The sequence below is a fragment of the Antechinus flavipes genome, chromosome 6, assembly GCF_016432865.1.
Source record: "Antechinus flavipes isolate AdamAnt ecotype Samford, QLD, Australia chromosome 6, AdamAnt_v2, whole genome shotgun sequence".
Taxonomy (NCBI): domain Eukaryota; kingdom Metazoa; phylum Chordata; class Mammalia; order Dasyuromorphia; family Dasyuridae; genus Antechinus; species Antechinus flavipes.
In genome coordinates, this window is record NC_067403.1 from 157210886 (window position 1) to 157225449 (window position 14564).

Below are 14564 nucleotides of genomic sequence, written 5' to 3' on the forward strand. Positions count from 1 at the left end.
TATCTCAGAGTTGTCTTAATTTGCATTTCTCTGATCAATAATGATTTGGAACACTCTTTCATATGAGTGGTAATAGTTTCAATTTCATCATCTGAAAATTGTCTGTTCATATCCTTTGATATGTCTCATTTTGTATTGAGATGAATTATTTCCTATTGATCTCTTCTCTCAGATGACATGGTCAATAAAAGGCTGTGTGTGTGTGTGTGTGTGTGTGTGAAAACGGGAAAAAAATTATCTTTTCTCCTCAGAAGCAGTTTTCTCTTGGTGAATTGACTCAAACTGCAGTTTTCAATTGTAGAAATTAAATCTTCCAATATTGAGCTGGACTTCTCAATTAAGTTTACAAATGGACAGCAGTATACATTCTAATAATGCAATCACTTTATGAGATTCATTACTTGCACTAATTAGGACCTAGCTTTAGTTTCAACTTGTGTTAAGTGTCCTCTTAGCTAATCAAATTTCTTTCTTTCTTTCTTTCTTTCTTTTTTTCTTTCTTTCTTTCTTTCTTTCTTTCTTTCTTTCTTTCTTTCTTTCTTTTTTTTTTTTTCTTTCTTTCTTTCTTTCTTTCTTTCTTTCTTTCTTTCTTTCTTTCTTTCCTTCTTTCTTTCTTCTTTCTTCCTTCTTTCCTTCCTTCCTTCCTTCCTTCTTTCCTCCCTCCTTTTCTTTCTTTCTTTCTATGTTCTTCCTTCCTTCCTTCATTTCCTTCTTTCTATGTTCTTCCTTCCTTCCTTCCTGCCTTCCTTCCTTCTTTTCTTTCTTTCTTTCTATGTCCTTTCTTCCTTCCTTCCCTCCTTCCTTCTTTTCTTTCTTTCTTTCTATGTTCTTTCTTCCTTCCTTCCTTCTTTTCTTTCTTTCTTTCTATGTTCTTTCTTCCTTCCTTCTTTTCTTTCTTTCTTTCTATGTTCTTTCTTTCTTCCTTCCCTCCTTCCTTCTTTTCTTTCTTTCTATATTCTTTCTTTCTTCCTTCCCTCCTTCCCTCCTTCCTCCTTCCTTCCTTCCTTCCTTCTTTTCTTTCTTTCTTTCTTTCTTTCTTTCTTTCTTTCTTTCTTTCTTTCTTTCTTTCTTTCTTTCTTTCTTTCTTTCTTCCTTCCTTCCTTCCTTCCTTCTTCCTCCCTCTCTTTCTTTCTTTCTATGTTCTTCCTTCCTTCCTTCATTTCTTTCTTTCTATGTTCTTCCTTCCTTCCTTCCTGCCTTCCTTCCTTCTTTTCTTTCTTTCTTTCTATGTTCTTTCTTCTTCCTTCCCTCCTTCCTTCTTTTCTTTCTTTCTTTCTATGTTCTTTCTTCATTCCTTCCTTTCTTCTTTTCTTTCTTTCTTTCTATGTTCTTTCTTCCTTCCTTCCTTCTTTTCTTTCTTTCTATGTTCTTTCTTCCTTCCTTCTTTTCTTTCTTTCTATATTCTTTCTTTCTTCCTTCCCTCCTTCCTTCTTTTCTTTCTTCCTTCCCTCTTTCCTTCTTTTCTTCTTCCTTCCTTCTTCTTCTTTCTTCTTTCTTCCTTCCCTCTTTCCTTCTTTTCTTTCTTTCTTTCTTTCTTTCTTTCTTTCTTTCTTTCTTTCTTTCTTTCTTTCTTTCTTTCTTTCTTTCTTTCTTTTTTTCTTTCTTTCTCTCTTTCTTTTCTTTCTTTTCCAGATAGAAACAGGAAGCATTTATTCGGTCTTTACAAGGAGAGGTTCAAGCATACCAACTCGGTTTTATTTTTTGATCCACTTAAAGAAATTTATAATAAGGATACTAATGGGGTGGAGGAGAAATCCCACATCTTTATAAGGGTGATTATAAAATATAAATGTTTTGGAGGCAGACAATTAACAAAATGGATAGCATACTAGATCTGAAATCAGGAAGACCTGAGTTCAAATCCATTCCTAGAAATTTATTGACTATATGTATCTGGGGAAGTCATGATTCCTGCCTCAGTTTCCTCATCTGTAAAATAGGTATTATAATAAAAGCATGTAAATTTCTTCCCCCCCCCACTTTTTCCTCCCACCCCACCCTAGAGATGGCTACTGTTAGACACAAACATGTGTGTGTATGTGTGTGTGTAAAATCATTCTGTATATTTTATTTATAAATTCTTTGTCTGGATGCAAAGTCTATTTTATTTCATATGTACTTTATAGTAAGTTTAGGCAATTATAATAGTTAAAATGACTTAATAATAAATAAAATAAAATAAATATTTAAAATTGTAATAAAAACAACAGCAATAGCAACAACAGCAACTATCTCTCCAGGTTGTTGTGAAAATAAAGTGAGATAATATTTGTAAAGTGCTTGGCAAACCTTGAAAAACTATATAAACTTCATTGTTGTTGTTGTTATTTTTAAGTAATAGCGAATAAATAAATAATATTGCAAGATATAACTCTTTTTATGGTTATTAGAAGTGCTCTGGGATATCGCTAAGATTTCTAGCTGCAGAGCAGGTGCAGAACTGCATCAGGGGAGGGAGTTTCCTCCCTCAGAGTTCCCTGAACCAATGAGATAAAAGATCCTGGCCCCTTGTACACCTCCTCCCCCCTATTCCCTACCCCACCTCCTCTTCAAAAAAAAAGAAAGAAAGAAAGAAAGAAAAGAAAAAAGAGAGAAAAGTCTGTGGGACTGCTGCAGTCAGTCCACCTTCATACTCACCTAAAGCCCAGGACAGCTAGTAGAACACTCGCAAGGTGAACACCTTTTTTTGTTTATATCTCAGAGGAGTCTTCAAAAATGAAATCAACACCCAGTAGCTCAAAAGTATTAAATTTTTGTCCATACATTAATCTTAAGAGTTTGAAAACAGGGGAAAAGAACAATATATTTTTGCAAGAGAGATAAGAAACAAAGGTTAAAAAACCAATTACATCCTTGTTCCAAGCCATGGCTTTGAAAAATGGCACCTGTGCTGGTGTGGTTATAAACCTTTGCTTGTCGTCAGCACCTTTCTCGATAGAGAATGCCTCCCTTTCTCTTCTTTGTGATCAGCTGAATGTGTGGAGGAACAAAGATGGAATATGGTTTTTAAATGGTGCATTGGTCCTTCTCTGTTTATCCCTGATTGCCTTTAGGAGGGGAAAGGCAATACAAATCAGAAGGAAGGGAGAGAGAGAGAGAAAGAGAGAGAGAGAGAGAGAGAGAGAGAGAGAGAGAGGGAGAGAGAGAGAGATATGGAGGGAGGGAGGTATTTGATCAAATTGTGCAGACCAGAAAATCTCCTTTTAGAATTGCTGGTATTATTTTTTGCCACAGGAATTGTGTCTTTGCATTTTGTCCTGGCTTTGGTCCATAATGACCACTAGAAAATACAGTAGCTGTAGCCATAGATCAGACTTTTTTTTCTTTCTCTGGCTCTATCTCTCTCTTCCCCCTCCCTTCGCCAACCCCCCCCCCCCAATCCCTCCTGAGACCTCTATGAGCTTTGACGTCACATGTGCTCCTTTCAGTTGCTATAGCAACCCCATTCCCCAAGCCTTCTGTCCCTTGCCTCTGGTAGGTTCCACAATGGTACAGGCAGCATCACGCTGCACAATGGTTTCCAGGCAGTGAAAGAGGGTGATTCAGCAAGCACTCTTCTTTTTTTTTCCTCCCTCCCCCCTCCCTTTATTTTGATTTTAAGGGTGATACTTGCTACATGCTTATTTTTCTTTTGCAAATTCCTTTAAGTCCTTTTGATTTTCAATTTCTGGGGCCTGAAGAATTTTATTATTGTATTTTCTGGAAATCACCTTTTTATCATTAATTCTAAACAATTCCCCACCCCCCAAAGGAGCCCTTCCTCATTCCAATTTGGAATGTGGTTATGAAAAGCAAGTAGGGATTCACTTGATGGTGCAAACAGTGCTGGACCAGGATCCTAATTCTCAGGCACGGCATGGTAGGTGACTGCTCTTTTGGAGTCCTATGGTTTGTTGTTGTGTGTATTGTGTATGTTTGTGTCTCTGCAGGATGCAATGATAATTGCTGATTGCTATGGGTAGGGAGATGGGTTGGAAAAGAAGTCGGGATGGGGGAAACTGGAATAATGAGGTAAAATATTAGGGATGTAAGAAGACAGCGAGTTGGGACAATCTATGGTGAGAGGAGCATCTTTTCCTAGACTTGGGTGTGTTTAAGCATTTCTATTTGGGGTAAGGAAAGAGGGGTATGGCAGGAGAAGCGGAAGGCCTTCTTTCTGTGACAGGAAAGGAAGGAATGATAGAGCTGAAATAGCTGGTGCATAGAAATGGGAGGCTGATTTTCAGCCTTTTCTCTGAAATTGATGCATAATTTTAGGGAATGAAATAATAGCTTTAAACAATGTTTACTATACATTTACTGGGATAATTTAATCCTTCCATATATGCATTGGATATACTGTATTTCTATAATAAGAAGATAAATATTAACCCTATATGGACATGCACAAACATAAGATAAATATTAACCATATATAGACATGCATAAACAATGTTTATTAATGCTATATCTATCTATCTATCATCTGTCTTTAGCTCTCCATTGGTTTCTCCAATCTCTGTCTGTTTCCTACTTGCTTAAGGAAAGTAATGGTATTGTCCTTGTATAGAGAGATTCTGGGACAGATTTGGGCAGGAGAAAGAAGAGAGATAAGAGACTCCATTAGGAGATAATCAGAATGATTACAATTTCAGGTTGTGTACCTGAAGGTAAGGGATTCATTGAAGTGAATGATTCTTCACTACAAGATGCATTTTTCATTACAAGGTTTCTTTAGTTATGTGCAAGAACAGTATGACCCCTAGAAAGCTCAGACCTGATCAGAAAAACAAAACAACCTTGCTACCCACCCAGATGTAAACTTAGTGGTGGTGTGGATTGCAGTATGTTTGTCAGGATCCAATAGTTATTTGTGACTGCTGCAATATATATGTATTTACACATGTATGTACAAACACACATACATATAATACATATATATGTATGCACATATAACGTGTCTGTGTGTATCTGTGTCTGTGTCTACACAGCTTGGAAAACCTTTGGCCCATAAATGCTATGCAAACTAGAAAATAATTACATTTTCAAAGTTTCTTTTCCTTTCATATAAAAAGAATGAGGATTGGGATTTTTTTTTCCTTTTCTCTTTGATAGATGTCTTCCTTGGTCTTGGAATCTTGCTAGAGAGACAGACTTTTCGCTGTTTCTTTAATGCATGTTTCCTTCTGTTTGTTGATTCTAACTTTGAGAAAAATATTGCAAGCAGGCTAAGGGAGGTAGTTTTGGAGGTCAGATTTCAACCAGATGGGCCAAGGGAAATGTTTCAAAGGAAATACACTAAATAGACATTGTCAGTTCATGGTCCCATTTATCCTCTCCACTTTTGGCCAACTATGCTGGTTATGGTAAAGGACTGATCACCAAACTTAACACAATAAAAAACGATCGTCCTGTCCCATATTTTCTGGAATGGTTTAAGGTGTTATCATTCTGACTCAGGGAAATTTATTTGCATTAAAGCAGGAATTCTGAAACTGGGGTCTGTGAACTTTATAGAAACTATATTGATAACTATATTTAAGTATAATTGATTTCTCTGTAATCACATGTATTTTGTTTTATACATTCAAAAGCATTATTCTGAGAAAGGGTCCGAAGGTTTTGCCAGAATGCCAGAGGGTTCCATGACACATACAAACATTGATGCCCTCCTGTAGAGGGAGAAGGAAAGATAAATGTGTGCACCTGCTTTTGGCTCCACCTTTGGATTTTCAGGGACTTTGGGGGTCATGTGCAGCAGTTTGACTGTATTTAGTATGCATCCTGTTCAGTTTAATTATTTTTATATAACTGGCATAAATACTGACTCATTTCATCACACTGAGCAACTGAGCTTTTTTTTTCCTCTCCATAATGGGAATTGAAAAGCAGATGACAAAGGTGGTTGGTATGTGACTTAGGAAAGGTGCTAAAAAGCTGTCATGCTTTCTTAGTATTTCATTCCTTCATCTTCTTGTTGTAGAACATGTTTAATTGGCCAGTTTTCTTGAAAAAATTTTAGTCAGTTCCAGGAGGAAAAAATCCTTCTGAGGAGCAAGGAAATATCTATGATGGAAAATTCAACTTCCTCTCACTAAGTGTTTGGACTTGACATAATGTTTCTCTTAGTAAGAGGTATACATGTGTGTTGGCTGGAAGGAGATATTTGTGAGCAGAGAGTTGAGCGCATTTTTTCTGTCCTTGTCTGTCATGTCTGAAGCTATTATTATCTAATGGTTTTGTAATATGTTCAGTAATTTTCAGCATTAAAAGAAATTGTGAGTTGATCAAGGATACCGTAGAGTCCTATGTGCCTATATTTTAAATGCAAGTAAGCGCCATCACATTTCTTATGTCAGCATATCCTTTAGGAACAGAAGAAGCAAGAACAATTTAGCTGTCTCTGCTAATTTAAATTTTTATCTAAAATTTAAAGGCATATATTGTCTTTGATATAAACTCAGTGCAGATTACTTTTTTGTTTTATAAGAGAATTCAAAAGCTTACCTTGATAATGAATAATGAAAGACAACTTATGATATTTCTTGGCTAAATGGGATCATATCCATCCTCCCTTTCTATTGCTGTTACTCCTTTTCAACTGAAGGAGTTTCAATGGAATAACAAAAATGTGAAAATGTACTGATTTCTTATCTCTTTTTAAGTTTTTATTTTTTATTTTTGCCACATCATTAGAGCATTAAGGAAAAATTAAAAGACAGAGGTCACTAAATTAAATAAAGAAACAAACCAAAATTAGTCTCTCTATCCAGTATCACAATTCTCTTTAATAATTTCTTATACTTTTGCTGGAAATGGAAATATTTATTTGTGCAAGAAAGAAGAAAGCAGTTTCTTCTACTCTTAAATGGAAAAAAAATGCATTTGCTGCAGTCTCCTTCATTACCCCTCTTTGGAAACACAGAAATACACAAACGTGTACAACATTGTTTTAAATACTTACTGTTGTTCCATCCAAGGGGATGTGATTTGTATCCTCCTTCTCAACTCAGTTGATATATAGTCACAAAATTTAATTATAGCCCTTTCTCTGAGTTTATTTCCAATTTAACTTAGATTTATCTAACATGTACACAGTTTTGTGCATATTGTTTCCCCGCATTAGAATGAGAACTCTTTGAGGGCAGGAACTGCTTTTGTGTCCTTTCTTTGTGTCCTCAGTGCTTAGCACAGTACCTTGGGTATAGTAAGTGTTTAGTATATGCCTATTGGCTGACAATAGGGCATTAAATCAGTTATGGCCACATCATGAAGTGTGAATCACTTTATGAAGTGTGAACCCCTTTCCCTGATAGATTTTAAAAAGCAGCACTATTGTGTAAAGTTAAAATTGAACGCTCCTTTCCAGAACTGTAAATAGATATGCTCTAGAGAGAGTTCATTAGTTCTGAGCAGTGGTTTTCAAACTTTTGTTCTCAGTATCTTCATGTTGTTAAAAAAAACTATTGAGCATTTGTTCAAAGACTTTTTGTTCACATGGGTTATATTTATAGCTATTTACTATATTAGAAATAAAAAATGATTTTGAATTTGTAGACCTTCTGAAAGGATTTCAGAGAACCCAACAATTCTTTGGACTACACTTTGAGGATCACTGGTTCTGAGGCAGATACTAGTATTGCTCTTCAGTTGAGGGTATTTGTTTCTTTTCCCCATCCACTGGCCAAGCAACTCTGAAAGAAAGGGATATAGAGGCAATCACAATTCAGTTAAGTTCAAGGACATTTATGCTAGACAGATGAATATACAGAGAGGTAGAAGTAGCTTCAAGGATGGTGACCTTTGGAATCAGAGAAGATTGCGGACTATGTTTATACCCAAGAGAAAACTAGTCCTGATGATTTTGATTTGTAAAGCTGAAAGCACACCAGTGGAAACTCTTATAGTATCAGGAGAACAGTAATCCCACAGGATTACTCATGGAACTTAAGACTATAACCTCCTTTGGAGATTCAATCTTTCAGTGTATGTGCAGGTTGGAGAAAAGTCCCAGAGGGACTGACTATACATGGGACTTGTGATTGATGGGGAAATTTTTTTTTTTTTTTTGCAGAGGATCAATTCCAGTTTTGGAGAAAATGGGCAAGGAAGAGATGCTTATTAGTAACAAATCATGCTACTATTGCATCTTTTGAATATTATTTTATGGCATTATAGAGGTCTATGGTGAGTCATTAAGGCTGATACAGACGACAAGTTATTATGTTACATCGTGATTTTTAAAAAAGAAAATAGCATTAATTACCAGGGCCGCCAAATTTTGAGATATTTGCAAATCTGTGTTTGTTCTATATTCACATATTCATAATAAGCAATGTGATGTCATGGATAGAGAGCTCTGGGAGTTAGAAAGACCTACATTCAATCCATACTGGGTATGTGACTTTGAGCAAACAATTTAATTTCTCAGCGCCCTAGGTAATGCTGTAAAACAAATTTTTAGGGAAGGTCCTGATCTACATTCATAGAACATGTCTATACCTATATTTATATATCTATAGTCTACATACATATGTAACATTGACTACTGTGGTTCTCACTACTATAAGGCAAAGAAGGTTTAATTTCACTCTTCCCTCCCCCCCTTTCCCTCAACCCGGGTTCTCTGGTACTCTTAGGAAATTTGGGGATATTTAGGTCAACCTAGCAACTATCTTCTAAGGGCAGCTGGATGGTACAGTGGGTAGAGTGTTGGCTTTGAAGTGGAGATACAGCTTCCTGAGTTCAAATCTGGCCTTATACACTTACTGACTATGGGACTCTAGGAAAGTCACTTAATCCTCTTTATACTCAGTTCCTCATCTGTAAAATGGGTTGGAGGAGGAAATGGCAAACTACTCTAATGTCTTTGCCAAGAGAACCTCAAATGGGATCATGAAGAGTCAGATAAGGCTTACAACAACAAGGCTATCTGCAAATAGCTCTATAGTAGGGGGTAGTCCCTGCAACCCCATTCCATTTGAAAATTTTCATCTGAAAATATTTACTTCAAAAAATATAATCACAAATATATAAACTTATTCTCCCAACACATACAGAAACAAAAGTACCTTTCCCTCATACCACATCAGTATCTGGGGAGTAGAAGGGAATGAGGTTCATAGCTTAGCTTGAGTCATACAAAGCACAACCCCAATTTCAAGACCAAAATATTGCTCAGTTTCAATTCCCACGTTTCCAGGATTCTCAGGGTTTCTGAGTCAAGCTGGCTGACTACAACATGACTCTTGCAATCCTCGCTCCAAGTCCCGATGGTTTGAACTCCCAGTCTTGTGACTATCATCTCCAGCACCTGAACCTGAGGACAAATAATGAAGAATAGAAACAAACACCCTCAAACCCATTTTTTTCAGCACTAGAGTAAAAGAAAGACACAGGAAAGAAGTTCTTCCCTTTTCATTTGGTACTTTTGCAATATAAACTGGGATCTTTTCCTTCTGGAAAAGCATAGTGGTAGGAAAAAAGCATGCCCCTCTCTGACAATCAAAAAAAGCAACCCTAGCCTTGTGGTAGGAGATGCAACTACATGTACCCATATGTATATAACATATACATATATATGCCTATATTTGCATAAGGAAATTCCAAAAGCTCTGGCTAAATATATTAATTTTGATCAAATCATAAGATATTTGTTCTTCTTTAAGGGAGCAATTTTCCTTTTCCTTTTTTATTTTATTAAAGCTTTTTTAATTTTCAAAAACATGCATACATAGTTTTCAACATTCACCCTTGCAAAACCCTGTATTACATTTTTTTCACCCCCCCCTTCCCTCCGCCCCTCTCCTAGATGGCAATCCAATATTTGTTAAACATTGGCAATTCTTCTAAACATATTTCCACAATTATCATACTGCATAAGAAAAATCTGATCAAAAAGGAAAAAATGTGAAAGAAAATAAAATGTAAACAAACAACAAGTAAAAATGCTATGTTGTGGTCTCCACTCAGTTCCCACAATTCTCTGAGTGTAGATGGCTCTCTTCATCACTGAACACTTGGGACTGGTTTGAATCATCTCATTGTTGGGGATGGCCACATCCATCAGAATTGATCATCATGTAGTATTGTTGTTGCCATGTATAGTGATCTCCTGGTTCTGCTCATTTCTCTTAATATCAGTCTCTCCAGACTTCTCTGAAATCATTCTGTTGGTCGTTTCTTAAAGAACAATAATATTCGTTCTGTAAGAAATGACCAGCAGGATGAATACAGATCCTTGGCTGATTACAACATGACTCCTGCAATCCTCAGATTACAGGAGAGGCTTGGAGAGACTTACATGAACTGATGCTAAGTGAAATGAGCAGAACCAGGAGATCATTATACACTTCAATGATACTATATGAGGATATATTCTGATGGAAGTGGATTTCTTTGACAAAGAGACCTAACTGAGTTTCAATTGATAAATGATGGATAGAAGCAGCTACACCCAAAGAAAGAACACTGGGAAACGAATGTGAACTATTTGCATTTTGTTTTTCTTCCCGGGTTATTTATACCTTCTGAATCCAATTCTCCCTGTGCAACAAGAGAACTGTTCGGTTCTGAAAAAATATATTGTATCTAGGATATACTGCAACATGTCTAACATATATAGGACTGCTTGCCATCTAGGGGAGGGGGTGGAGGGAGGGAGGGGAAAAATCGGAACAGAAACAAGTGCAAGGGATAATGTTGTAAAAAAAAATTACCCTGGCATAGATTCTGTCAATATAAAGTTATTATTAAATAAAATAAAATAAAATATTTAAAAAAGAACAATAATATTCCATAGCATTCATATACCAGAACTTATTCAGCCAATCTCCAATTGATGGGCATCCATTCAATTTCCAGTTTCTTACCACCACCACAAAAAGGGCTTCCACAAATATTTTTGCACATGTGGGTCCCTTTCCCTCCTTTAATATCTCTTTGGGATTATATTCATTTTCTTTCCTTTTCTTTTGGTATTTCCTTTTTTTTTTTCTTCTTACTTTTATGATTGAGCTTTGCTCCTGGTGTAAAAGTGGCACTGTCCCAAGCTTTCTGTGAAACTCTGATCCTTGGCTTTGAACACAGGGACTCCTTGTATTTGCAAGGGGTAGCTTTGCCTGCTCGTTTCAGAAAACAGCCTGGTTTCCCAGAGTTTGCTTTTGAGCTAGGACTAGACACTGCCCCACTGATTTGCAACTTTACTGAGCCAGGACTGAGGATCTTAGTCGCTGATTTGTTATGACAAGACTCTCTCACCAGCTTTCCTGGAGTCTATCTGATTTGGGCTGACTACCTTTTTTATCCCAGTGAGACTGACCTTTCTTGAAGTTTTTCAGTCTATCTTGACCTGGAGAGAGGTCAAGACTCTTTAAAGGCTTGGTTTCCTGTGTTTTTTGAGGGAAACTGGGAGACCTCGACCAACTTCCTGGCTTCACCATTTTGGCTGCTGGTAATTATATCCATTTTAGGTAGACACTTCCATTGAAGCAGATTTCAAACCTTCTGCAAATTCTCTCTTAAGATTTGACTTGCCTGACTTGTTGGGGTCTGTCAGAGTTGTTTTTCATTGGCTCAGTCTTCCAAAAATCAGTGTTAGAATCAATAGCATGATGAGACCCTAGAGTCTAGCCTAAAGTAGCCTAGAGTAGGCTTTGAAAAAAAAACTGTTGTCCTATGCCTTATATGGTGAGATCATCTGTTAGAACTGTGGCAAGACGGAGTTCCAGTGCCCCTTATTTTGATGAAATGAAGGTCAAATAAGTGATGGCAGACATAACATAAGGCTTTAACCCAAGTCTTCTGATTCATAATCTAGTTTTCTCTTTTGCACTAAAAAAGCAAGTTGAGGTTTTGTGTGGGATGTAGAAGACCCTTACCCAAAATAACTACTCAGAGATCACTCAAAGTAGAAAGCAGAAAGGTTTTTTATTAATCCTCAGGAGGATGAGCAGTTCTACCATGAGATAAGGGAAGGAGAAAGCTCATAGTAGGAGAAAGCTAAAGAAGTAGTAAAGATACACAGCTTTTATAGAAGAGATTACATCACAAGTAAGAAGCATTGAGAAGGGGGGTGGGGGAGGCATCTAATTGGTTGTTGCTATCCAGAGAGTTTGGAGTGGAAGGTTTCTGTTTCCCCCAAATTATTTGATTTCTAGGAAACAGAAAATCAGGCCTTCAGGCTTTAGATAATCAAGCAGACAGCAGTCAAGCTAATAGACTAAATATCGATAAATGTCAAATACTGATAAATGTCATCAGCTCAGGTTAAGTAAATATGTTTATAGCTGGCCAAGGCTCAAATAAATATGGGCCTGCACATATTATACAGGTCACAGGGGAAACAGAAATAATGAAAATAAAATACAGAAAAATAATACACACATTCCTATAAGTTCTTCACCTTATCTCTCTATTTCACACAGGTTTTAAAAGCAAACCTTGGACATAAAGAATTTTCATATTTCTGTGAAGATTTTTATAGTATAGCTAATGAATATGGATGCTGTCGTGAACTGTATATGTTGTCATGAACTGTTTACAACATTCTTGTTTCACGGTTTTTTTGAGATACAGCCCTTTTAGAAATAATGCTTCTACCTTTCTCTCAGAGCTGAAAATTGATGTTTTGAACTAGAGAAAGACTATAAACCCTCCAAATTCATCGTTTAATTGCTTTTAAAGCTGCATTATGTACAGTTAAGGTTAAGCCATTTGATTCGGGTGAGCAAACTATTGTCCAGTGTCCTTGTAGGAAAGTATAGCTTTACAATTCTTTTGTGGGACATTTCTTCATTGAAAATTGCTCAGTGTTCTAGCTTTTTAGAAATATGCCCAGCCTAACTCATAGAGTAATCAATCTGTCAGTTAGTCAACAAACAGTAAATGCTCATTTTATGACAGACATGATTCTGAGACTCTAAGCTTAACTTTTTTCTTTTCTTTATTTATTTAAAAAATTTTCAATAGTGTTTAATTTTTCTAATTTCATATGAAATAGTTTTCAGCATCATTTTATTATTACTATTATTATTTACTGAGGTAATTAGGGTTAGTGATTTGCCCAGGGTCACTCAGCTAGGAAGTATTAAGAGTCTGAAATCAGATTTGAACTCAGGTCGTTCTGACTTCAGGGCTGGCACTCTATCCCCTGTGCCATTTAGCTGTCCCTCAGCAGTTTTTTTTGTCAAATTTTGAGTTTCAAATTTTTTTCTCCTTCTTTCCCTTACTGCTCTCCTGTCTAAAACAGTAAGCAATCTAATATAGGTTATACATGTATAATCATTTTAAACATATTTCCATATATTGTGAAAGAAAAATCAGAAGAAAAGAGAAAAACCATGAGAAAGAAAAAAACAAATAAAAATGGTGAAAATATTGTGCTGTGATCTGAATTAAGTCTTCATAGTTCTCTCTTTGTATGTGGATGGGATTTTGTATTCCACATCTATTGGAAGTGATTTGGAGCACTGCATTGTTGAGAAGAGCTAAGTCTATCATAGCTGATCATTACATAATCTTGCTGTACCTTTGTACAATTGAACTTAACTCCTTTGAAAAAAATACACACTATCAAGTTGGATTCTCAGAGTAAAGTTGGCTATATTACACATATCTTTCCAGTGTTATTGGCTCAAGCATTCATTCTAATGAGTTCTCTCTAATATCATTCACCAGTGGTTAGCACTTCTGTGTATTTTAACTAAATAACATCAGTCATTTTTTAAAAGGGGATATTTACTGAAAAGAGAGCAAGAAAAAACATTACAAACATTTTCCCCAGTCCCTGATGGCATACTCTTATTTACTACTACTTTGATCCCTGAGGAGAATGGAGTTGAACTTAAAAGTAGCTTCTATAAGCATTTGCCCCATCAAGGTCACTTCTCAATGCAGCAAAGCTGATAGATGTGTTGTTGTTCCTCCCTCTTTTTATCTTTAATACACTGCTATGCTGGGTCAAGCAGGTTATTTGGGACTTTGAATCTTATAAGGTTCATTTGTCATAAGAGCTCACATGGCTTTCAGCTTCTAGGTCTGATGATTTACTCTCCCAGCCTTTTTAAGCTCAGAGGGTTATGGGCTTGTCTGATATTCTTTCATTTAAGCGAATGAAATAATAAATGTAGAGGAAAAAAACCCCACAAGCCCATGTTCCTAAGCCACATGGTTAGGCAGGTGGGGATAGATAACTAGAGAATTCTTCCCATTCAGAGGCTTATGCAACACAGCAGGAAAAGAGGGAGAGAAAGCCTTAGCTGATTAGTGCCTTTTGAATGCACACCCACTTTTTTCTCAGCAGCCACTCTGTTTCTTCTCTATTTTCCTGGTTTCCTCATGTGGTTAGCAAATAGGAAATGGTTGCTTCGGATGAGCTTTCTGCAGATGATCATAACAGATGGGCTTGGCCAGTTCCCTGTTTCATAAGAAGTGGTAAAAAACAAACAAACAAAAATGACAAAACACTCATACACAAAACACCCAAGGAAACAAAAAACCAGTCCCTACCCTATAGTAGCTTACATTCTAATAAAAGAGACAATTCGTGCATATTTAGGTACATTCAAGATATATATGGTTCCTTG

General features: G+C 36.4%; 1 protein-coding gene across 4 annotated transcripts in view; it reads left to right on the top strand.

Annotated features, from left to right (window-relative positions):
• The first annotated feature begins 3437 nt into the window (after positions 1-3437).
• MAPK10 (mitogen-activated protein kinase 10) overlaps positions 3438-14564 on the top strand; it is a 174204-nt gene continuing 163077 nt past the window's right edge. For 2 of the 4 annotated variants that reach the window (XM_051967698.1, XM_051967697.1), the window contains exon 1: positions 3440-3859. The gene's annotated coding sequence lies outside the window, so the exon portion shown is untranslated. Of the gene's footprint in view, positions 3860-14564 lie in introns of all 4 variants that reach the window. The other 2 variants (XM_051967700.1, XM_051967699.1) reach the window with 2 other exon arrangements.